The sequence below is a fragment of the Helianthus annuus genome, chromosome 10 (genome assembly GCF_002127325.2).
Source record: "Helianthus annuus cultivar XRQ/B chromosome 10, HanXRQr2.0-SUNRISE, whole genome shotgun sequence".
Classification (NCBI taxonomy): domain Eukaryota; kingdom Viridiplantae; phylum Streptophyta; class Magnoliopsida; order Asterales; family Asteraceae; genus Helianthus; species Helianthus annuus.
Window position 1 is genome coordinate 139,731,398 of NC_035442.2, and position 24,918 is coordinate 139,756,315.

A 24,918-nucleotide genomic window follows, 5' to 3' on the forward strand; every position below is an offset into this window, starting at 1 on the left:
ATAAAAGATTGTCATGAACCTTGTAAAATGTTTTGTTTGTAAATCATTTGAAAAGCAATAAAAATGATACGTATAAATAAAGAGTAATGTATGGTTAAATGAATAACCAAGTAAAAATAAGTTGTATAAACAAGTTGTTTTTGTAAAACAAAGTCTTGTGAAAAATATGTTATTTGTTTAAAATGTATAAGTCCAAACTAAATGATTTAAGTAACGCTACGACATGTTATATAATACAAGCACTTATATATAGGAAGTACCAATGGCGTATCCACCATGCTTGTATCATACTACACCCGTCTCGCTACTTAAGTCACTCAAACAAACCACCAAAGTATAATGTTCATGTTTAATCCAATCATTAAATGTTCATGTATAAACCAATGTCAAATTTTTAAAAGTCCAAAAATGTAGTCATGTATGTGTAACAAATGTTATGTATGTTAAGTAAAATGTATTCACTTAAACCAAATGTAAAAATGTACAACACATAGTATTTTGAGTATATCAAAAGTTATGTTTTGCAAAGTAAAAGCATGTTTTAATGATACAAACATTTATGTGGTAAGTTAACGCATACATTCAAGCCTTGAGACAGACGGATAACCCTAAGTAAAGGTTATCAAAAGAAATGTTTTCGGATTCAGTCATTCCTTTCATCCAAACAAACCTAGGATGTCAGGAACGGGATTTGTCAAGTCCTATGGTACCATTACTTACTACCGAGCGGCGTAGCTAATGTTAATGAATGTATATAAGTCCCGTTTATGCAAACCAAATGTTATACCAAATGTAAACATGTTATATGAAAACAATGTACTAAGTATGCTAAATTAACATACGAAGCAGAAAAGTCATGTAAATCAATGTGCTAGCATGCTCAGTAAACATACATAGCAAAAATGTAATGTAAAACGATGTGCTAATATGCCAAGTAAACATATGTAGCAAAACAATGTAATGAAATCAAGTACTATAAGTGTACTAAAGAACATAGCAAGCATATGATGTGAAACAAGAAAGCACGAAAGTAACAAGTAGGCACATGTGTTTCACCCCAAAATGTTTGGAAAACAGTAAAAGAGGGGTCTATGTACTCACTTGAGATTGCTCAATAGACTTTAGATATCCACCAAGCAAGCTAGAAGATCACGGATTCAAACGACACCTAATATAGGTATCTACATTAGTAAACGGACCTATCGGAGGATCGGGTAGTACGAGGGTTTGTAAACCAAATAAGTGTGGGAACTTATGTAATATGGTTTAACAAAGCCTACATACTAAAACGAAACCTATCCTAAGTGCCTTTGACCCGTTACGACCCGTTTAGATAGCTTATGCTACTTTAACGCGTCGTTCGCGTAAAACGCGTTCGGAACGCCTAACTAGCCCTATGACAAGTGAAATATGCCTTAACATGTTTAATATTGTTGCTAAATCAGTTTAGGTGTCAAAAGTTATATTACATAGGCTTAAAATGAATTTTGGCGCAAAAGGGTATTTTGGTAATTTTCCTAAGGCATAAGAACTACTTATCATACAACTACTTAAATGACGTGACCATAAGGTATAACCTCGGAAAGTTATTCCCTATACAACTGTGGTCACCTAAAGTGTTTGGTCGGATCCTAATGATCGACCAAATGGGTCGGGTTCGAAAGCATAAGCGATTGATTAGAGCGCTTACCTTTACGACCCTAAACAAGCACAAATCTAAAAGCGACGAGCTAAACATGCTAGAACACGTTTAGTAAAGTTAGAAAACAGGTTTGGTATTAAAACAAACGGTTTTAATACCCTAGAGTAGTTTGGTTACAAAATACGCGAGAAAACGCATTTTGGCCGAAACTACGACTCGTCACTGAGCCTAGATAACGTGGTAATCAGTAGGTATAGTCACTAGGGACTATAACCATCGTGATTACGCTCACGTTATGAAGTTCAAACGAACTTTGTATTGACCATAAACTGGTCAATGCAGAAAGTCAAACATAGTTTGACTTTAATGCTAAAACGAATGAAAAACGCAAAAGAATACTTACAGAAGGTCCCCGCAAGATTTGACCCGATTCGCTCTCAGGTAGGAAGCATATACATCCACTTAGAAAGCTTTGAATCAGATCAAATGTGAGGAATGAATGAAATGGGTTGGGTTTATATAGGCATGGCACAACCGTTAGGATTGTTCATCGAGAAACGTGCTTCGATCTAGGTCGTCCATGTGTACCCCTAGTTTTGAAAAACCATTAGAGCCCATAGATTCAGCCCATGGTTTGAGAAATACCATTTGCAAGAGGTTTTTGGGGGATTAACAGCTGTAAACAGCTATTTGCAACAATTCTGCAGAGCTGTGGGGTCCTCGCACCCAGCGTAAGGTGTAACAAAACCTTACGCGCCCCGCCTGGGGGTCTGATCAGCAAATAACTTTCAAAAATGACAGTTTCAGTCCCTGTTATGCAATAAGCTCATTTTCGACACGTTTAAGGCCCGTCAAGCCTACTTTAAGGCCCTAAAATGATACTTAAACATTGTGGACATGAAACATGCTCAAAAATATGCCGGAAGTCGGTTCGTTTGGTCGTACGATCGCGATGTTTGCTTAATTACGACGGAATGCGCATAAGCGCGAAAAACGATCCAAATTGTGCGACGAATGGATTTTTCTCATGCCAAACACTAAAATAAAATATTTTAATGCTTGCATAACTTTTTGGATGTCCGGAAGTATTCAGAACGTAAGTTATGCGCGAAAATGCAAACTTATGCACTTTTTGACGCTTTTAGTCCCTGAATGAGCATAAAGTTTATTTTGGCACACTGAACCCCTCAAAGCCTATTTCTAAGCTATGTAAAGGATATTTAAGGTGTGTTTAACTTATGGCCATGTTCCGGAATGTTCGTTACAGTTCAGATTGGCATACTTTCACAGTTTGTCAATTTTAGTCCCTGTAAGCGAATAAACTTGATTTTGCCATACCAAAGCCTTCAAAACTTATTTCTAAGTTATGTAAAGGTTATTTAAGGTATGTTAAGAATAAATTGATGTTTCTGAGTATTTATCGCTTTTAACTGATTACGTTCACGCACCAGTTTGCGTATAATTCTCCAGAAAGCGATATAGAGTTTGAAATTGGATAAAAGTCAAAATATGAAAAACATCAAACATAAACAAACAAACATTGGGATCAAATAACTTTATTTCATTGATAACTAAATTGTTCACAATGATTAGAAGCACAAATGTCACAGTCTCCCCTACTTGCGGAAATTTCGTCCCGAAATTTGTTTAGAGGAAACTCGTGAGAATAGATGCGGATACTTCGCCTTCATTTGATCTTCACGTTCCCAAGTAAACTCAGGTCCACGTTTAGATTCCCAGCGAACTTTAACCAAAGGAATGCGCTTGCGCTTAAGCCATTTGACTTCACGATCGATAATTTCCACAGGTTTCTCAACAAAATGCAGTGTTTTATCAACACGAATCTCGTCAAGCGGTATGTGGAGGTTCTCATCAGCTAGACACTTCTTGAGATTGGATACGTGGAAGGTTGGATGAACATTACTAAGTTCAGGAGGTAATTCAAGTCTGTAGGCTACCTGACCGATTCTTTCGACGATCTTGAATGGTCCAACGTATCTAGGTGCAAGTTTTCCTTTCTTTCCAAATCTGATCACACCTTTCCAAGGTGAGACCTTAAGTAATACACGATCACCGACTTGAAATTCCAAGGGCTTGCATCATCAGTCCGCGTAACTCTTTTGACGGCTTCAAGCTGTCTGAAGGTTATCACGAACTTTCTTAACCTTGTCAGTTGTCTCTAGAATGAGGTCAGGTCCAGTAAGCTGAGCCTCACCTATTTCATTCCAGCAGACTGGTGAACGACATTTTCGACCATAGAGAGCCTCGAAAGGAGCCATGTTGATGCTGGAGTGATAACTGTTGTTGTAGGAGAATTCAATCAATGGGAGATGTGAATCCTAACTACCACCAAAGTCGATCACACAAGCTCTAAGCATATCCTCCAAAGTCTGGATTGTTCTTTCAGTTTGGCCATCTGTTTGTGGATGATAAGCTATGCTCAGATTAAGTTGGGTCCCCAAAGCAGATTGCATGGTTCTCCAAAAACAAGAAGAGAAGCGAGCATCTCTATCAGAAATAATGTTCAAAGGAACACCATGTCGAGATACGATTTCATCCACATAGATTTTAGCCAGCCTTCCAGCAGAAAAATCCTCACGGATTGGCAAGAAATGCGCTGACTTAGTAAGATGATCAACAACTACCCAGATGGCATCATGACCTTTCTTAGTGCGCAGAAGTTTAGTAATGAGATCCATAGCGATGTTTTCCCATTTCCAAACTGGAATCTCTGGTTGCTCCAAAAGACCAGAAGGATGTTGGTGTTCAGCCTTGACCTTAAGACAAGTAAGGCATTTTGAAACGTACAAGGCAATGTCCTTTTTCATACCAAGACAGCAATACTGAGTACGAAGATCCTTATGAATTTTGTCTGAACCAGGATGAACAGAGTAACGAGACTTATGGGCCTCATCCATAAGCAAAGCGCGGAGATCATCTTGGCTTGGAACCCTCAAACGGTCCATGAAATAATATGATCCATCATCTTTTAGCACAAGATCAGGCTTAATGTGATAGGGTAATTCCTTACCCATCAAGTCTTGTGAAACACAAGCATGTTGAGCCTGAGAAATGCGTGCTTGAATATCGGATCGAGCTTGAATATCAAATTTAACACGAACACAATGAAGCTTAGTACGTTCATTACGACTCAATGCGTCAGCCACAACATTCGCTTTACCAGAATGGTAGCGAATTTCGCAATCATAGTCGTTTAGGAGTTCAACCCAACGTCTCTGCCTCATGTTGAGTTCTTTACGATTGAAGATATGCTGAAGACTTTTGTGGTCAGTGAAAACCACACATTTTGTGCCATACAAATAATGTCTCCAGATTTTGAGAGCGAAGACAACTGCACCCAACTCAAGATCATGAGTGGTGTAGTTTCTCTCATGCACCTTCAACTGCCTTGATGCGTAGGCTATGACTTTGTTCCTTTGCATCAGAACACAGCCAAGACCTAATTTCGATGCATCACAATAAACAACGAAATCATCATTACCCTCAGGCAAAGTCAGAATAGGTGCATCACAAAGCTTCTGCTTCAAGGTCTGAAACGCTTCTTCTTGCTTAGAACCCCATTCAAAAGGTTTGTTCTTCTGAGTTAGAGCAGTTAGAGGAACTGCAATCTTCGAGAAGTTCTCAATGAAGCGACGGTAATAACCCTCAAGACCAAGAAAAGAACGAACCTCAGTAGGAGTAGTAGGCGTATCCCAATCCTTAATCGCACTGATCTTGGAGGGATCTACGTGAATACCTTGTTCGTTGACAATATGTCCCAAGAATTGAACTTCCTTAAGCCAAATATTCGCACTTGGAGAATTTGGCAAAAAGTTGCTCTTTCTTTAGGAGTTCCAGAGTAAGACGAAGATGTTGCTCATGATCAGCTCGCGTCTTAGAGTAAATCAAGATGTCATCAATAAAAATGATGATGAACTTGTCCAAATAAGGCTTGCAGACCCTATTCATTAAGTCCATGAAAACAACAGGAGCATTGGTCAAACCAAATGGCATGACTGTGAACTCATAATGCCCATATCGAAAGCGGAATGCTGTCTTGGGGATATCCTCTTCATGCACACGAAGCTGATGATACCCAGAACGAAGATCGATCTTTGAAAAGCAAGTAGCACCCTGTAACTGGTCAAAGAGATCATCAATGCGAGGTAGGGGATATCGATTCTTGATGGTAAGATTATTCAGATCACGATAATCGATACACATTCTGAAGGATCCATCCTTCTTTTTGACAAAAAGAACGGGAGCACCCCAAGGTGAAAGGCTCGGACGGATAAAACCTTTGTCAGAAAGCTCCTGAAGTTGTTTAGACAGCTCTTGCATCTCAGACGGTGCAAGATGATATGGAGCTCTGGCAATAGGATTTGCACCAGGTACGAGGTCAATACGAAACTCGACTTGGCGTGGTGGGGGTAGACCAGGTAACTCTTCAGGAAACAGCTCCGGATAATCCCGAAAAACTGGGATATCTTGAATAGACTTATCTTTGCTCTTATCTGCTGTAACATGTGCCAAGAAGGCCACATAGTTCTTTCGCAGATACTTCCGAGCTTGAAAACAAGACATAAGCTTGAGGCTACTAGCCGGTTTCTCACCACGAAACTGTAGTATCTCACTTGACGAAAACGGCACACGAACGATCTTCTCAAAACAAACTACCTCTGCGCTATGCTTGGCTAACCAATCCATACCCACAATAATGTCAAAGCTTCCAAGTTGCATAGGCGTGAGGTCAATAGGAAAGAGATGATTGCTAAGGTTCAACTGGCAGTTGCGAAGAACAGAATCAAGAATAACGGGTTCACCACTCGCAACTTCGACAGTCAAAGGCTTACCTAGTTTCGTTCTAGACACGCGAAGCAAGGGCTCAAAAGACAACGACACAAAACTCTTATCGGCCCCTGAATCAAAAAGAACAGACGCAGGTTGATTATTAAAAAAGAACGTACCGTTCACCACATCATTGTCTGCTTGCGCCTCTTGTGCATTCATGTTGAAAGCTCGTCCACGAGCCTGAGCCTGAACTGGATTTGCATTTACCAATCTTGGACACTGGTTACGGTAGTGGGTCAGATCCCCACAGTTGTAACAAGAGCCTGGTGGGAAGTGAGGTCATGCTGCTTGACCTTGTTGCTAAGCAGGAGGCTAAGCAACTTGTTGAGTCGGGTTCTGAGCTGCCCGATTCTGATTGGCAGGAATACGGCGGATGGCAACAAGATGATCAGGTCTACCACAGTTGGTGCATTGACGACATTGGAGGTGTGGCTGATGATGACCGTTACACATGTTGCACAAAGGTGCATTATCAAGATAAGGCCTCTTGGCAGGTTGTTGCGCAGGCTGATTTTGTGCAGCTTGAGCCTGTACAGTAACGGCATAGTTTGGGAAGCCTTTCGCTTCCTAGAACCCTTTGAGGAACCCGCATCATTTCCCTTCTTGATTTTACCTTTCTTGCTATCCTTCTTGTCAGACTCCTGCTTCTTACCCTTCCTATCACCCTTTCTGTGCAACTTACCCTTTCGAATCTGCGACTCAGTCAATGTCGCAGATAACTCGATCGCCTGACGGACGGTGGTCGGATTACTACCAGTAACGATGTCTTGCATGGATTCAGGTAGACCATCGATGTACCTCTCGATAGCCTTATCGAGTGGGGTAACCATTGTTGGGCAAAGTAAGCTTAACTCCTCATACCTGTCAGTATACGCCCTGTGCTCACCACTTTCTTGTTTCAAATCATCAAACTCCATCTCCAACGCTCGCAGCTCATGACGAGGACAAAACTCCCTCATCATAAGAGTTCTAAGTTCAGCCTATGTTTGTGCTAAAGCAACTTCAGCACCACGATCTCTCATAACCCCGTTCTACCATGTAAGCGCCCTCTTCTGAAACACGCTTGAAGGAAACTCGACCTTCCGATTCTCAGGACACAGAACATGGCGGAAAGTACTCTCAATGCTCTCGAACCATTGAAGGAGCCCAGTTGCCCCTTCGATACCACTGAACTTGAGTGGTTTAGCCGAATTGAAACTCTTGAAGTTACAAGGAGCATTCTGATTGTTGTTGGCTTGGTTCACATGAGCGATAATGTTTGGGAGTGCGGCAGCCATGTGCTATGCCAGAATATCTGCCATTTCGGCATTGGTTAACGGGTTTTCACGTCGAGGAGGCATGCTAAAAAATAGGGGAAACATGAGAGGAAACGAGTGAGATGATTAGATGAAAAGAGCGAGAGGAAATACAATCAACAAAAGCAAAGATGGTGGTCATTCGTCTGTATCACAAAGCAAACAAACGACACACAGTGACTAATCAAAGTAAATGGGTCCAAAAATAATGATTAGCGAAGACATGCTCGCCTATAAGTGAACACTCACCCCAGGAGTTCCCAGGTAAGAGTGACTGGTCCGATTATGTGGATTTGTACGAACACTCTTGCCTTAGACAGAAAACCCAGGGTACATGCATTCACCCTTCCAGTTTGTTCACACTATTTAGAACCCAAAACTTTGACGAGATTTTTGAAAACTTGGAAGGCACAAGGCCAAAAGAATCATTCAAAAACAAATGATAAATTTTCAAAATCAATTTGAAAAATCAAAAAAAAAAGGTTCAAAACCATATAATAAATCATTTAAAAACAGAAGATTGTTTTCAAAAATCATTTCAGAAAATTGGGTTCACGTTTTGGTGATCACCTAAGGATAGGTGAAGTGCATGTTTTAAGATCTAAACACAAGACAACTTGTGTTGGGGTCCTAGAAAGGTTATAGTCTAGATCAAAGAATTACTAATAACCTAATTCCCTATAACCATTGGCTCTGATACCAACTCTTCTGTCACACCCCGACCACGTAAAACAGCAAAACGTGGCAGAAACGTCGGGGAGTGTTGTAACAGAATTATTGTTGTAACAGAATTATTGTTCCACAACCATGGTAATTAAAATAACATTTTATTCATAACCAAAGGTGGAATTTCATTGTCTCAAAACAAGAACCAAAAGGGTTATACTGTCTTAAAATAAAAGAAACAAGAGTTCATAATTAAACTAAGTCTATCTTCATTTTATGTCACTAAGGCCCAAGTCCACCCTAGCGTGTGACGATCAACATCCTAAGCAACAGCTCCTGAAAACACATGTGAAAATAGGTACGTCAGCATAAAAATGCCTGTGAGTAACATAGGTTTTGTGAAAATAGGTTTCATGACTTAGGTTTTAGAAAAGTGTTTAATAAAAGATTGTCATGAACCTTGTAAAATGTTTTGTTTTGTAAATCATTTAAAAAGCGATAAAAATGATACGTATAAATAAAAAGTAATGTATGGTTAAATGAAAAACCAAGTAAAAATTAGTTGTATAAACAAGTTGTTTTTGTAAAACAAAGTGTAACACCCCCAAAATTCCACCTGCGGAAACCCCGCGAGGCGTGTTACGCATCAGAGTTCGAGCCACCAATCACATTGAACCAATGATAAGTATTTAAGTAAGTCATGACATTAATTATCAAAATAAGATGTCAACATGATATCAATTCTCAAATGTTGTGTAGCGGAAGCATAAATCATTTAGCAATAGTTTCATGATGATAATCAAAATCAATGTAACGTTTATAAGTCAATCCAAGAGTCTCGATCCATGACCACTCCAGCACTCCCAGATAGCAAGTCCGTGTTCCAAGGTTAACGACCTACAAGCATGCAAACAAGTGTGTCAGACTACGCTGGTGAGTTCAAGGTTTTGTTAACGTGTTTTGTTACCAGATGTATGTTAATGCGATTCAATGTTGTGATACGATGTCGTTCACGTTAGATACCCTAGGGAGTGTGCCCATATGTATCCGGGGAGTGAGTACCCCTTAACGACCGATACTATGTTGTCTTCGCTAGATACCCTAGGGAGTGTGCCCATATGTATCCGAGGAGTGTGCCTCTAACAACCATAGCGATACCCAGATAATTAGTTCACGCCCGTCCTTACGGCCCGGTGTGAGGTTTCCCACCTAATAGCGCTATCAACTAATTACCCCATTGCCCTCCAGGCAATCCGATGATGGATTCCATGTTCAATAACCAAAACCGATTAAGTTGTTTACCCAAGGTTTCCCTTCCAAATGTTTACCAGTTGTCCCAAACCACCGGGACGCATGCTTGAGAAAATGCAATGAACTCACCTGGGGTTGCTCGGTATGATACACGAAAAGGTTCAGTTAAGCTACAATGTGATCAACCACGTCCTAGCATGTTTATCATACAAGTCAGGTTTGTATTCAAGTATTGCACGTATGTTCTACACGTATCGTAACAATTTGTGTACAAGTATTGACCATTGTATTCACGTATAAGCATAGCAGTTCAACAGTAACCTCCATAAACAAAGTCCAAATATGCGGCCCAATCAGATGGGCTCGTGACAGTGTGCAAGTCCAACAGTGTGTACGTGTATATGGTCTCGAGTCGAGACCAGAGATCTCGAGTCGAGACTAGACGGTCTCGGGTTGTACTGGTTTCGGGTTCTTGAGTCGCAACAAGGAGGTCTTGGGTCATCATGTTCTAGTCGAGATCACAACCGGACCCGCAACCGTGGTCTCGGTTTGTGCTGTTTTGTGTCGGTGTGTTGGTCTCGAGTCGAGACAGTGAGTTCTCGACTCGCAATCCATGCTGTAACTGATTGCCTTAGTTGCCGTTTATGATTTCCGTGATATCAGCTAACATCTTTGGCAGTTTCACCAATCAGATCAAACACAATTATTTCAATATTCAAACATTCATATCAATTCCAAAAATCACTAATCAATAATCTATGAACATGTAACCAGATCATGCGATTAACGGATTCAAGAACTATCATGCACACTAATCTGATCAACGTGAACAAACACAATCACAATTAACACTCGGTTCATGATCCTGATTTTCTAGCATGCATCCTAATCAACAACAACAGCATCCGGTCATGAACATATAACGGGTTAACATCTATGTCAAAACCGATTCATATGGACTTTATATCATCTTACAAATGTGTCCGATTAACCTATCATCACATCATTAGCTTATCATGCAATCAATCCGAAACAATACGTCATAGCCGATTAACATAGACATATAGCCGATTTAACAAGCATTCGGTTTAAAATCAACTTAACAAGAATCCGAACAACATATTGCAAGACATCCGATTATCATGTAAACATACATATATATCGCACATCATACAATCTATCGAACACCAAGCATAAAACATACAAGAATCAAGCAAGATATGACACTATCCGATTAAGTAAAGGGAATAATCCGAACAAGAAGTTCTTCGATAGTGGAGGGTGTTCGGTTGCCTTGGTTCCGGTTGAGAGAGAGAGAGCTAGGGTTTCTTTGTGTGTGTAAAGTGTTTTGGTAACAATGGATGGTGGTTACAAACACCCTAATTGTTAAACAATCAAAGAGGGATGGGCCGAACCCCACTTGGGTTGCCCATTGGTTCCGGTTACAAGGAATACGGCCCAAATGGCCTTGTGCGTTCAAGTAAGTGTTGTGCGTTCGTGAGTCTTGTGCGGTCGGGTCACTTGTATAAACACACATTCACATAAAAATAAACATAACATTCAATCAACATAGTTCACGTAAGCACGTAACGTTACACAAAGTAGGTTCAAATTACGAGTTGTCACAGTATCCCCAACTAAAAAGAAATTTCGTCCCGAAATTTGGTACGCACTTACTGAGAAAGCTAGATAAGTTAAAGCTAGGTAAGTTATATCGTTTGCTGGTTTTCCTGGGGTGTCACACAAAGTCTTGTGAAAAATATATTATTTGTTTAAAATGTATAAGTCCAAACTAAATGATTTAAGTAAAGCTACGGCATGTAATATAATACAAGCACTTATATATAGGAAGTACCAGCGGCGTATCCACCATGCTTGTATCATACTACACCCGTCTCATTACTTAAGTCACTCAAACAAACCACCAAAGTATAATGTTCATGTTTAATCCAATCATTAAATGTTCATGTATAAACCAATGTAAAATGTTTAAAAGTCCAAAAATGTAGTCATGTATGTGTAACAAATGTTATGTATGTTAAGTAAAATGTATTCACTTAAACCAAATGTAAAAATGTACAAAACAAAGTATTTTGAGTATATCAAAAGTTATGTTTTGCAAAATAAAAGCATGTTTTAGTGATACAAACATTTATATGGTAAGTTAACGCATACATTCAAGCCTTGAGACAGACGGATAACCCTAAGTAAAGGTTATCAAAAAAATGTTTTCGGATTCAGTCATTCCTTTCATCCAAACAAACCTAGGATGTCAGGAACGGGATTTGTCAAGTCCTATGGTACCATTACTTACTACCGAGCGGCGTAGCTAATGTTAATGAATGTATATAAGTCCCGTTTATGCAAACCAAATGTTATACCAAATGTAAACATGTTATATGAAAACAATGTACTAAGTATGCTAAGTTAACATACGAAGCAGAAAAGTCATGTAAATCAATGTGCTAGCATGCTCAGTAAACATACATAGCAAAATGTAATGTAAAACGATGTGCTAATATGCCAAGTAAACATATGTAGCAAAACAATGTAATGAAATCAAGTACTATAAGTGTACTAAAGAACATAGCAAGCATATGATGTGAAACAAGAAAGCACGAAAGTAACAAGTAGGCACATGTGGTTCACCCCAAAATGTTTGGAAAATAGTAAAACAAGGGTCTATGTACTCACTTGAGATTGCTCAATAGACTTTAGATATCCACCAAGCAAGCCAGAAGATCACGGATTCAAACGACACCTAATATAGGTATCTACATTAATAAACGGACCTATCGGAGGATCGGGTAGTACGAGGGTTTGTAAACCAAATAAGTGTGGGAACTTATGTAATATGGTTTAACAAAGCCTACATACTAAAACGAAACCTATCCAAAGTGCTTTTGACCCGTTACGACCCGTTAGGTAGCTTATGCTACTTTAACGCGTCGTTCGCGTAAAACGCGTTCGGAACGCCTAACTAGCCCTATGACAAGTGAAATATGCCTTAACATGTTTAATATTGGTGCTAAATCAGTTTAGATGTCAAAAGTTATATTACATAGGCTTAAAATGAGTTTTGGCGCAAAAAGGGTATTTTGGTAATTTTCCTAAGGCATAAGAACTACTTATCACACAACTACTTAAACGACGTGACCATAAGGTATAACCTCGGAAGGTTATTCCCTATACAACTATGGTCACCTAAAGTGTTTGGTCGGATCCTAATGATCAACCAAATGGGTCAGATTCGAAAGCATAAGCGATTGATTAGATCACTTACCTTTACGACCCTAAACAAGCACAAATCTAAAAGCGACGAGCTAAACATGCTAGAACATGTTTAGTAAAGTTAGAAAACAGGTTTGGTATTAAAACAAACGGTTTTAATACCCTAGAGTAGTTTGGTTACAAAATACGCGAGAAAACGCATTTTGGCCGAAACTACGACTCGTCACTGAGCCTAGATAACGTGGTAATCAGTAGGTATAGTCACTAGGGACTATAACCATCGTGATTACGCTCACGTTATGAAGTTCAAACGAACTTTGTATTGACCATAAACTGGTCAATGCAGAAAGTCAAACACAGTTTGACTTTAATGCTAAAACGAACGAAAAATGCAAAAGAATACTTACAGAAGGTCCCCGCAAGATTTGACCCGATTCGCTCTCAGGTAGGAAGCATATACATCCACTTAGAAAGCTTTGAATCAGATCAAATGTGAGGAATGAATGAAATGGGTTGGGTTTATATAGGCATGGCACAACCGTTAGGATCGTTCGTCGAGAAACGTGCTTCGATCTAGGCCGTCCATGTGTACCCCTAGTTTTGCAAAACCATTAGAGCCCATAGATTCAGCCCATGGTTTGAGAAATACCATTTGCAAGAGGTTTCTGGGGGATTAACAGTTGTAAACAGCTATTTGCAACAATTCTGCAGATCTGGGGGGTCCTCGCGCCCCGCGTAAGGTGTAACAAAACCTTACGCGCCCCGCCTGGGGGTTTGATCAGCAAATAACTTTCAAAAATGACAGTTTCAGTCCCTGTTATGCAATAAGCTCATTTTCGAAATGTTTAAGGCCCGTCAAGCCAACTTTAAGGCACTAAAATGATGCTTAAACATTGTGGACATGAAACATGCTCAAAAATATGCCGTATGTCGGTTCGTTTGGTCGTAAGATCGCGATGTTTGCTTAATTACGACGGAATGCGCATAAGCGCGAAAAACGATCCAAATTGTGCGACGAATGGATTTTTCTCATGCCAAACACTAAAATAAAATATTTTAATGCTTGCATAAATTTTTGATGTCCGGAAGTATTCAGAACGTGGGTTATGCGCGAAAATGCAAACTTATGCACTTTTTGACGCTTTTAGTCCCTGAATGAGCATAAAGTTTATTTTAGCACACCGAACCCCTCAAAGCCTATTTCTAAGCTATGTAAAGGATATTTAAGGTGTGTTTAACTTATGGCCATGTTCCGGAATGTTCGTTACAGTTCAGATTGGCATACTTTCGCAGTTTGTCAATTTTAGTCCCTGTAAGCGAATAAACTTGATTTTGCCATACCAAAGCCTTCAAAACTTATTTCTAAGTTATGTAAAGGTTATTTAAGGTATGTTAAGCATAAATTGATGTTTTGGAGTATTTGTCGCATTTAACTGATTACGTTCACGCACCAGTTTGCGTATAATTCTCCAGAAAGCGATATAGAGTTTGAAATTGGATAAAAGTCAAAATATGAAAAACATCAAACATAAACAAACAAACATTGGGATCAAATAACTTTATTTCATTGATAACTGAATTGTTCACAATGATTACAAGCACAAATGTCACACCTGTGTCACCACGAACACCAAACAAATGCCAAACCAATGAAATATTTTGTTTCATATTTGGGATTTGTATAAATATGTGTATCTTTTGCACATATCAATTCTTGTTCAATTCCGAGCTTCAAATCGCTTTCTAGAAAGTTATACGTGCACTGGTGCGTAAACGTAATCAGTTTAACGCGACAAACACTACGGAATAGTGAAATAGGCTTAACATACCTTAAATGACCTTTACATTACTTAGAAATAAGTTTTGGAAGGTTTGGTATGGCAAAAGCAAGTTTATTCGATCGCAGGGACTATTTGCGTCAAACTGCGAAACTTTACCGATTCGTAAGGAAACGTACATGATCTTATAGGGGCTAAAAGTGTCAAAAACGGCGTAAGTTTGCCAATCTAAACTGTAACGAACATGATCTTATAGGGGCTAAACATACCCCATATAACCTAAACATAGTTTAGAAATAAGCTTTGAGTGGTTTGGTGTGCGACAATATGCTTACATGATCTTACAGGGGCTAAAAGTGTCAAAAACGACGTAAGTTTGCATTTTCGCGCACATCTTATGTTCTGGCCACATCTGGACATCCAAAATTTTTGTACACACTAAAATATTTTTATTTTAGTGATCAGCATGCAAAAATACCATTCGTCGCTTAATTTGGTTCGTTTTCGCGTCCGTTTGAGTTTCGTCGTAACTTAACGAACAACGCGACCATACGACCAAACGAGCCGACATCCGAGAGTTTTCCGAGCACATTTTGAGTCCTCTAAACCTTATTGACCTTGTAGTGTCTTGAAAATGGCTTAACGTGGGTCAAAAGGGCCTAAAATGAGCTTAAACCAAGTGCAGGGACCTGAAGTGTCAATTTTGAAACTTTTGCTGATCTGGGGAGGCTAGGCGGGGCGCGTAAGGATCCCCCCTATCCTTACGCGGGCCGGGTGAAGTGCCCAGCGAACAGAAAGTTGTTTTTCAGCAACTGTTTGATAATTCAGGGGCTGTTTATGCATTTTCTTGGTGTGATGAGCAAGTTAACACCTCCCCAAAGCTTTGAACTTGCATTCAACAAGTGTATGGCCATGATTTTATGCTTGGGGAATATACAAACACTTGGAGTGATCTTGTTCTTCACCAACAAGTATAAATAACCAAGCCTTTTCACTCATTCTTTGCTCATTCCTCTCTTCTCTTCTCTATCTCTGATTTCGGAGCTCTCTCTCAAGCATTTGGAAGCTTTTTCTTTGTAGAAAAGATAGCAAGGACCTTTAGTGAGCCTTCTTTCATTCTTTTATTGCTTTCCTAGTTTAAAAAGTCAAACAGTGTTTGACTTTCAGTTTGACCAGTCTTTGGTCAACGCAAAGTTCGGTTGAACTTTGCAACGTGATTGTAATCACGTTGGTTATAATCCTTAGTGATTATACCCGTTGATTACCACGTTAACTAGGTGTAGTGACGAGTCAAAGTTTCGGTCAAAATGCGTTTTAGCACGCATTTTGCCTCGGAACTACTTTTAGGTATCAAAACACTTTGTTTTGATACCAAATCAGTAGGTTAAACATGTTTTGACATGTTTAACTCGTCATTATTAGTTTAGTGCTTGTTTAGGGTCGTGAGTTAAGCGGTCTAAACCACCGCTTAGACTTTCGAACCCGACGCGTTTGGTCGATCTTTAGGATCCGACCAAGCTTAGTTAGTGATCATAGTTGCATAGGGAATAACCACTGAGGTTATACCTTATGATCACATAGGATTGGTTAGTCGTATGCTAGTTAGCTTGTATGCCCATAGGAAATGACCAAAATGCCCTTTTGAAGCATAAATCCGTATTTTGACTATGTGAACATATTTTTGACATATAATCTGAGTTAGTAACATGTTTAGGGATAATTGGGCATGTAAGACTTGACATAGCACATAGTTAACCATCCGAACATAGTTTTACGCAAACGACACATTATAGTGGCTTACACTACCATAATGGGTCGAAACAGGTCAAAAGCACTTAGGTAGACTTCCAAATCAGAATGTTAGGTCCATTAAATCATGCCATATGAGTTCCAGTACTCATTTGATTTATAGAACTTCATTCTATCCTATCTCCCGATTTAGGATCCGATTGTTTAACTTAGTGATTCCATACTAGATGCCACTTGATTCCTTGATTTCCCGAGCTTTGTTAGGACACTTAATCAAGGATACTTGCAATCTCAAGTGAGTACATAGTCCCCTCTTTTACTGTTTTCAATTGTTTTGGGGTGAAACATATATGCATATCTGTTATTTTTCATGATTTTAAACTATTTGATTTCACATGCTTAATACATATTCTTTCGACAAATTAAACGATTACCTATGGTTTAAACACTGATTTTCAAAACTTATAAAACTAATTGTTGGATTGTACCTATTTTTATACATTCACCCAGCCGATTGGTAGTATGATATAGCGCTATAGGACTAGACACCCCATTCCTGTTGTATGGAATGTCAGAAACCAAATTTTAACCAAATAGAAATTGCCTTCGTGGTATTTCTATAGTCTCCAAAGTGTAGTTTGATACACTAAGGCTTGATTGAATACCAAATCACACCTTCTTTGTATATGTTGATATACTACAAAAGTACAGTTTGATGTGCTCTCAAATGTGATCTACCAAAGTGTATTTTGATATACTAAGTACAAAATCCAACATATGTTTTAACATACTACTTTGTTATTTACCAAAGCATAGTTTGATATGCTACTGTATACCAAAGTATAGTTTGAGATACTACCTACTTTGTTATTTTAAACTAAAGTATATTTTGATATACTAACCAAAGCATAGTTTGATATGCTACTGTATACTAAAGTATAATTTGATATACTACCAAAGGCATAGTTGATATGCTATTTTTAAACTAAAGCATGGTTGATATGCTATTTTCAAACCAATGTATAATTTGATATACTACCAATACTTTTATCCTTAAACCAAAGTATATTTGAGATATACTACCAAAACTATTATTTTAATTACTAAAGTATATTTCAATATGCTATCCATTTAACTATTTCGAAACTAAAGTATACTTTGTTATACTATTTATACAAACTTTTCAAAAACCGAAGTATATTTTTGTCTATACTATAAACCCTTTTTCCAAAACGACACGTTTTCAGAAACAAAACTTTTACATTGGATTCATGGCTATTTTGAAAACATAAAACCTTTTTCCTCCATTATCCAAAGCCATGAATCTAATACATAAAATCCTATGTTACTCACATGTATTTTTATGCTGACGTACCTATTTTCATATATGTTTCAGGTACTGCTACGTGATGATTGTTGATGCATGCTACACATAGGATGGACTTGTGCCTTAGCAACTTTAAAACTGAGAAACAATTATTTGTATTTATCTGATTTGTAACAAAACATTGAGTTCAATAATTCAATAAAACAAAACTATTTGATCCATGGTTGTAAAACAATGAATCTGTTACAACACTCCCCGACGTTTCCGCCACAATTTGTTGTTTTGCGTGGTCGGGGTGTGACAACATTATCTTTATGGTAGTAAGTTTACCATATTCACAGATCATAAGAGTTTAAGGTATGTTTTTGGGCAAAAAGAGTTGAATATGAGACAAAGACGTTGGATGGAGATTCTTAGTGATTATGATTATGATTGTGATATCCAGTATCATGCAGGGAAAGCCAATGTAGTGGCTGATGCTTTAAGTCAAAAGTATCATGAAAAGCCAAAAAGGGTACGTTATCTTAAATTAAATCTACAAGTAGATTTAAATGATCAAATAAGAGAAGGACAAGAATCAGTAATCAAGAATGATACTAAAAAATTAAAAGGAATGATTAAAGAATTAGAACAAGGAACAGATGGAATTTGGAGATTCCATGAAAAGAGAATATGGATACGTAAATTAGGAAACCTACGCCATTGCATATTAGAAGAAGCCTATAAGTCTAAGTATACAATGCATCCAGGAAGTGATAAGATGTACCCGGATTTAAGGAAAAATTTCTGGTGGATAGGAATGAAAAAGGATATAGCAGCCTATGTTTCTAAATGTTTAACCTGTTCACAAGTTAAAGCTGAACATCAGAAACCCTCAGGATTGCTGCAACAGTTAGAAATGCCAGTGTGGAAATGGGAATTGATAACATTGGATTTTGTTACCAAGTTACCCAAAACAAGAAAACGTAATGATACAATCTGGGTGATTGTAGATAGACTAACCAAGTCAGCTCATTTCCTACCAATGAAGGAAACCTTCAGTATGGAACAGTTAGCCAAATTATATGTAAATGAAATTGTTTCATTACATGGAATACCTTTATCAATTGTTTCTGATAGGGATAGCCGTTTTACCTCTCATTTTTGGGCAAGTTTCCAAAAAGCAATGGGAACCAAGCTGAATCTAAGCACAGCTTACCATCCTCAAACGGACGGACAAAGCGAAAGGACAATTCAGACGATGGAGGACATGCTTAGAGCTTGTGTAATTGATTTCGGAGGTAATTGGGACGATCACTTACCTTTAATAGAATTTTCTTATAGTAACAGTTATCACACAAGTATCAATGTTGCACTATTCGAAGCACTTTATGGACGAGATAGTGCAGGAAACAACCGATAAGATCATTCAAGTCAAGCAACGACTGAAAGCAGCACGTGATCGACAGAAAAGTTATGCCGATAACAGGCGGAAGCCGTTAGAATTCCAGGTAGGTGACAAGGTATTGTTAAAAGTCTCTCCTTGGAAAGGAGTGGTAAGATTCATCAAACGAGGAAAGTTAAGTCCCAGGTATGTTGGACCTTTTAAGATTATTAGAAGAATAGGACCTGTAGCCTATCAGCTACAACTACCAGAAGAAATGGCAGGAATACATGATGTATTTCATGTATCTAATCTCAAGAAATGCTTAGCTGATGAATCACTCGTAGTGCCTTTTAAGGATATAGAGGTAAATGAACAACTCAAGTTTATAGAGAGGCCTCTACAGATCAAAGACAGGAAAGTCAAGAACCTCAAGCATAAGTCTGGTCAAAGTAAAATGGGACTCCAAAAGAGGACCTGAGTACACATGGGAGCTTGAATCTGAAATGCAAAAGAAATATCCGCACTTATTCCAGTAGATCTCGAGGACGAGCTCTAAAACAAGGTGGGGAGGATATAACAACCCTAACGTAAACCGACACCCTTATAATTTTTCCGACACCTTAAAAATATTTAAAATATCCCGATATGTCCCAAAATACACCCCATACGCGAAAACGAGCCTCAAATATATTAAATAATATTAAAAACAATTAAAAATCTGAAACTTAAGCTGAGGCGGGCCCCGTAGACCCACCCCAACCCTTTACGCGGGCGGTATTATGGCTAAAGCCTGAATTCGTTGAATTATAAGTTTAGGCGGGCCGCGTAAGCCTTAGCTTACACTTACGCGGGCCGCGCAAGATCAGAAACCTGGCGCAGCCCGGTGTGGCCACGTGGCCGACGCGTGTTGACCCTACTCGCTGACTCGGACTAGCTATATGTTTGACCAGGGTTGACGCGGGCCGCGTAACCCTTGTCTTTGTTTGACGCAGGCCACGTGAGGACCAGAATCATGCCCTATATAAGAAGGGCATCGGCTTTCAGTTCCGATCGCTCACAAACGTTTCTCAATCTCAATTTCTGAATTATAGGCATTATCCTCGGGTCTAACTCCCCCCTAAATAACGAGGTTCTGCTACGATGTAAGTATCATAACCCCTGGAGACGTATTAGATACTCCGTACGATTGATCTAGGGTTCCGTAACGGCTGTCGTGGTTCTGCGCGACGTAGTCGTTGGAATGCCGTCTCGGGGAGGGTATTACTAATGTTAAAATGGGTTATTATACTAACACACGTGCATTTGTGTAATTTATAGATTACTCCCAGGTAATCTTTACTAAAAACCCTAAGACAGCAATGTGAGTTAATCCTCTTTTTGTAAACCTATTTTGTGAATTGTTTTACAAAACCTTAAATATTTTTTCATGCGAATAATAGTTATTGAGTATTTGTAAGAATACAATTACAGTCGGTAAATTTGGGGTTTTGTATACAAAATTTGTTACCACCTGGTAAAGGAGTAACATGACCATAAGTCGGAACGACAGTACCGTGTGGTGGTAATTGATATAACTTGGAAACAAATGTAATTGCGGATGCACCCTCAATACTGTACAATGGTTTTTAATTAAACTTGATTAAACTAGGATTCACTCACCAGTTTTTCCCACTGACAAATGTTTCTAAAACGCGTTTCAGGTAACAAGATGTGAATAGAAGCCAGCTGGACAGCACTGAAGGCTTGGAAAAGTGCCAATAAAGTTACCTAAGAATAAAATAGATGTTTTTATTAAATAAATAGGGTGTATCCCTATGAAAATATGTGTACTGAAAAACTTGGGTTTTATCCATGTGTTTAATGTTATGGAAATGTGATATTTTACTCTGATAAAATATTTCACTACAAGAAAATGAACCTAATGCAACCCCTATAAAATGTTACATTAAGCCCTAAAAAGGTTGCATTAGGCCTAATGCAACCTTTTATGTGGGGCTGCATTAGAATCAGTTGCATTAGACCTAATGCAACCTTTTATAAGGCTAATGCAACTTTTTACCAAAGTGTTGCATGTACTATTCAAATGCAACTTTTTTAGCATGCAACCTTTTTACATTCTAATGCAACTTTTTAACTTTGAAATGCAACTTTTTTAATACTTAAATGCAACTTTTACTATATTTTAGTTACAAAAAATGCAACCTTTTTTACAGTTACATGCAACTTTTATTATAATTTAGTTACAAAAATGCAACCTTTTTCTAGACTTAATGCAACCACTTTTATAATTTTAATAGAAAGCATGCAACCCTTCTATACATTAATTGCAACATTTTTTTTTACCAATTTTAGATCCAGCAAATGCAACTTTTGTTATACCAAATGCAACTTTTTAACATAAATTTAATTGTTATTAGTTATTATGCATTGAATCGCGATTACACCAAAACAATAATAACATAGATATCATTGTTAAGTCAAATTGTGTACATACTTGTTCAAACTCAAATAGCAATATAGTTAACACAAAGTGCCAATTACAAGGATAAAGAGTAATGAAAACATTCTACTCATCCCAATCTCCAACTTATAGTTGTTACATAACCTTTTGTATCAATGAGCTCGGCTTTTTCTCCTTTCATGATCCTCTTCAATCTCTCTATGTATTTCCTTCCAGCAACTGGTTTTTCTCAACTTCCACATTTGCTTTGAATGATTCCATTAGCCCCTACCATAATCATGTATGATGAACAAGCACCATCCATTTTTATATCAATGTATTTGTAACGTCTCTATCATAAAGTATGCAATATCCGTAATTCTCTTTGTTCATTACAACCAAAAAGGATCTACCGTAGGGTTGCTATCCACTATAGGTTTGTAGTTCTTCATTTGTTGATGCAGCATTGTTCAAAATATATTAAGAAAATACTGTCAAAATTCAGAAGTCAAAATTTAGAAAGTCAAACTTGAATAAAAGTTGTATATGTATATATGTATCTATTATCAAAACCACCAGCCAATGGGTAATACTATAAAATCAACTCTTTTTGCAAATTTATTCAACATTTAGCATTATTAAATCAAAGTTGTTTAACAAATGTAGGTAATATTATTAATAAAGTTATAGACTGACGCAAATAGAAGTTACAGCTAATTCGCAACTGAAACATGAAACAGCATCTACTTGAAGTGAAAACTAAAACGTGTTGGGTAACATCTCTAGTTTCGTTTGGGCATAAATAGATAGATGATTTTAGTATAGACTAAAAATATAACAAATAAAAGTACTAAAACTTCTAAAAACCGTACCAAGATATACCACATCATCTAGTGTATCCCTTGCAAAACAGGCAAGATCAGGAGCGACCATGTAGTGGTTTTGTAGTCCAGTTAACCAAGAATAATATGTGCTTGGTGGTACTTGGTGTACTGCATTAAATTTGCAGTCTATCCTAACATCTGCCCCTGAAATCAATAACCAAAGAATCCAAAGTATGAATAGTAATGGTCTTGTAATTACAAAAATATTAATAAATAGCAGATTGGATTAACCTGATAATAAAAAGGTGTGGATGTTTATGAACTAAGTCAAGGTCTGAGCTAATTTTGTTATATGAAACAACCATTGCGATGTAAGATTTATAATTGTGAATCACATAAATCATTAACAACATGCAAACAAGTGCAATAAACAAAAATGAACGATGTTAACATGGTCATTAAATTCAAGGGGAATCTAAAATTGCCACTATTTGGGATTTAGAACAACCTCACAACTCTATAACATGTAATTCCATAGTGTTGTCTAGGTTAACTTAAAGCTAAATGTATACCTAAAATAAAATAAAAAAGAGTTCCACTTATCTTTTAATATTTTGACTTGTTAGAGACTTTTTATAAAGTACACGAGTCAATATTACCACCGCAAGCAAATACAAAAAAAAAATGTCATATGAATTTGAAGATTAGAGTTACCTGAATGTAGAGGGCATTAGGTTCAGGAATGATCCATACAGGTGTCTTCAGCAATTGAAACCAGTGGCGGAGCCAGGATTTATTTCCACCGGTGTAGGTTTTTTCGTTGCCTATTTCAACCAATAACAACTAAAAACACTAAAGTTTCACACCTTATTGAAGTAACAAAGTGTAAAAGTTGAAAAAAGAAAGCACCCTAACCTGACGGGTGCGAGTAGCAGATTTGCATGTAGATCTACTTTCGTTATAAAACAAGCATAAAACGCTTTGTAGATAAGGATACCTATCATATTTCAGGGAAAGATGATGACCAAATTACATATGTTATTATGTTGCGTAATAACAATTGAATTAACTAGCATATTTGAACTACCTGTTCACCAGCTTCAACAATGGCAAAAATATTAGAGCTAAAAAGCAGTTAAGCAATAACAATGCTTCAATAAATAAAGAATAAAATACTAGGTCATCTTAAAACTGATACAAATTGAATAACAAATACAACATAACCAAAATACTATTCTTATCAAAAAGTAATGTAAGTTAATATATATTGTAATCACACACACAACTAACGTATAATCCATTGAAAGTCGTATTAACCTAATTGGGGGTTTCTAACTGAATCCTTCCAATAAAACACATAAAACTGAATAAGTCGACCCTTTTGTAAAACCCAAAAGCCAAAAAACTAGAGAAAATGCTTTGAACAGGTAGTCAGGTAGAAATCAAACATGGCATCAATCAATCGACCGATTTGTAAAACCCTGCAAACTGAAAACGAACTGTCAAGTATTATCGGTTCTTGGAGGTGATGAAAATTACCGGTTTTGCAAGATTAAATGAGAGAAACAGATTTAGTGATAGAGAGAGAATAGACGAAACTTATGGTTTGTGATTTGTGTATTCAGAAATTGAGATATTAATATATTTTTTTAAAAACTAAAACATTATTAGTTTTTTTATAATGGCCAACAAGATTAAAGCCCGGTTACCCGGTGTAACCCAATAACAAAAAGGCAAACCTATACGCTCGGGACTGCATATAGCGATGGGTAGCCAAAGCACATCATCTCAAATATCGGGGAAAATCTGTCGAAGGCCCACTATGAGAAAACCCACTTAGGAGCGGATTCGAACTTGAGACCTATAGGCTCAAAACCAAATCTTCGTTTCCCCTTCAATGCCAATTGAAAAAAAAAAAGTTTTCATATTAGATTTTAGTATATTTAATTTAAATAAATCAATTTTATTTATTTTTCTTGCAACTCTTGATTACAAAATCTTTTTTATGGGATAAAATCTCAATTTTAAACCATAGGATGTTAAAGACTTTACCATTGGTTGTAGTACACAACTCGACATCAAGTACACAACGTACCAACCATCCTTGAATATTAATTGAATAACCTTAACAATACAAACTTTTAAAATAAGAGTAACATTTATGTTTTCACAATGCAACCTTTAGAAAAAGGGTTGCAATTTTAGTAAAATTTGTAACTTTTAAATAAAAAGGTTGCAAGCTCAATATACGTTTGTAACTTATTGTGAAAAAAGGTTGCATTAGATTTTCTAATGCAACCTTTATGTTTAACGAAGTTGCATTAGACTCAAATGCAACTAATCTGAAAAAAGTTGCTTTTAAAAAGTTGCATTAGACTTATTTTCTAGTAGTGTTTCCTAACTACGATCCTGATGTAAAACTCCGCTGCTTATTTAGACAATAACAGGATACCACCGAAACTTGTTCGCGGCCGCCCGTTTCCGGGAATTAGGGATCG

At 37.6% G+C, this 24,918-nt stretch overlaps 1 long non-coding RNA gene across 2 annotated transcripts; it reads right to left on the bottom strand.

The window, feature by feature from the left end:
* Positions 1-21,648: 21,648 nt before the first annotated feature.
* LOC118483092 lies at positions 21,649-24,017 on the bottom strand. 2 transcript variants are annotated; one of them, XR_004869570.1, is made up of 5 exons: positions 23,960-24,017; positions 23,336-23,417; positions 23,135-23,244; positions 22,469-22,624; positions 21,649-22,087 (listed from the first exon to the last, which is right to left on the bottom strand). It is a non-coding gene; the product is annotated as an uncharacterized LOC118483092 (long non-coding RNA). The 2 variants fall into 2 exon arrangements; XR_004869569.1 differs by having other exon boundaries at positions 23,336-24,013.
* Positions 24,018-24,918: the final 901 nt, after the last annotated feature.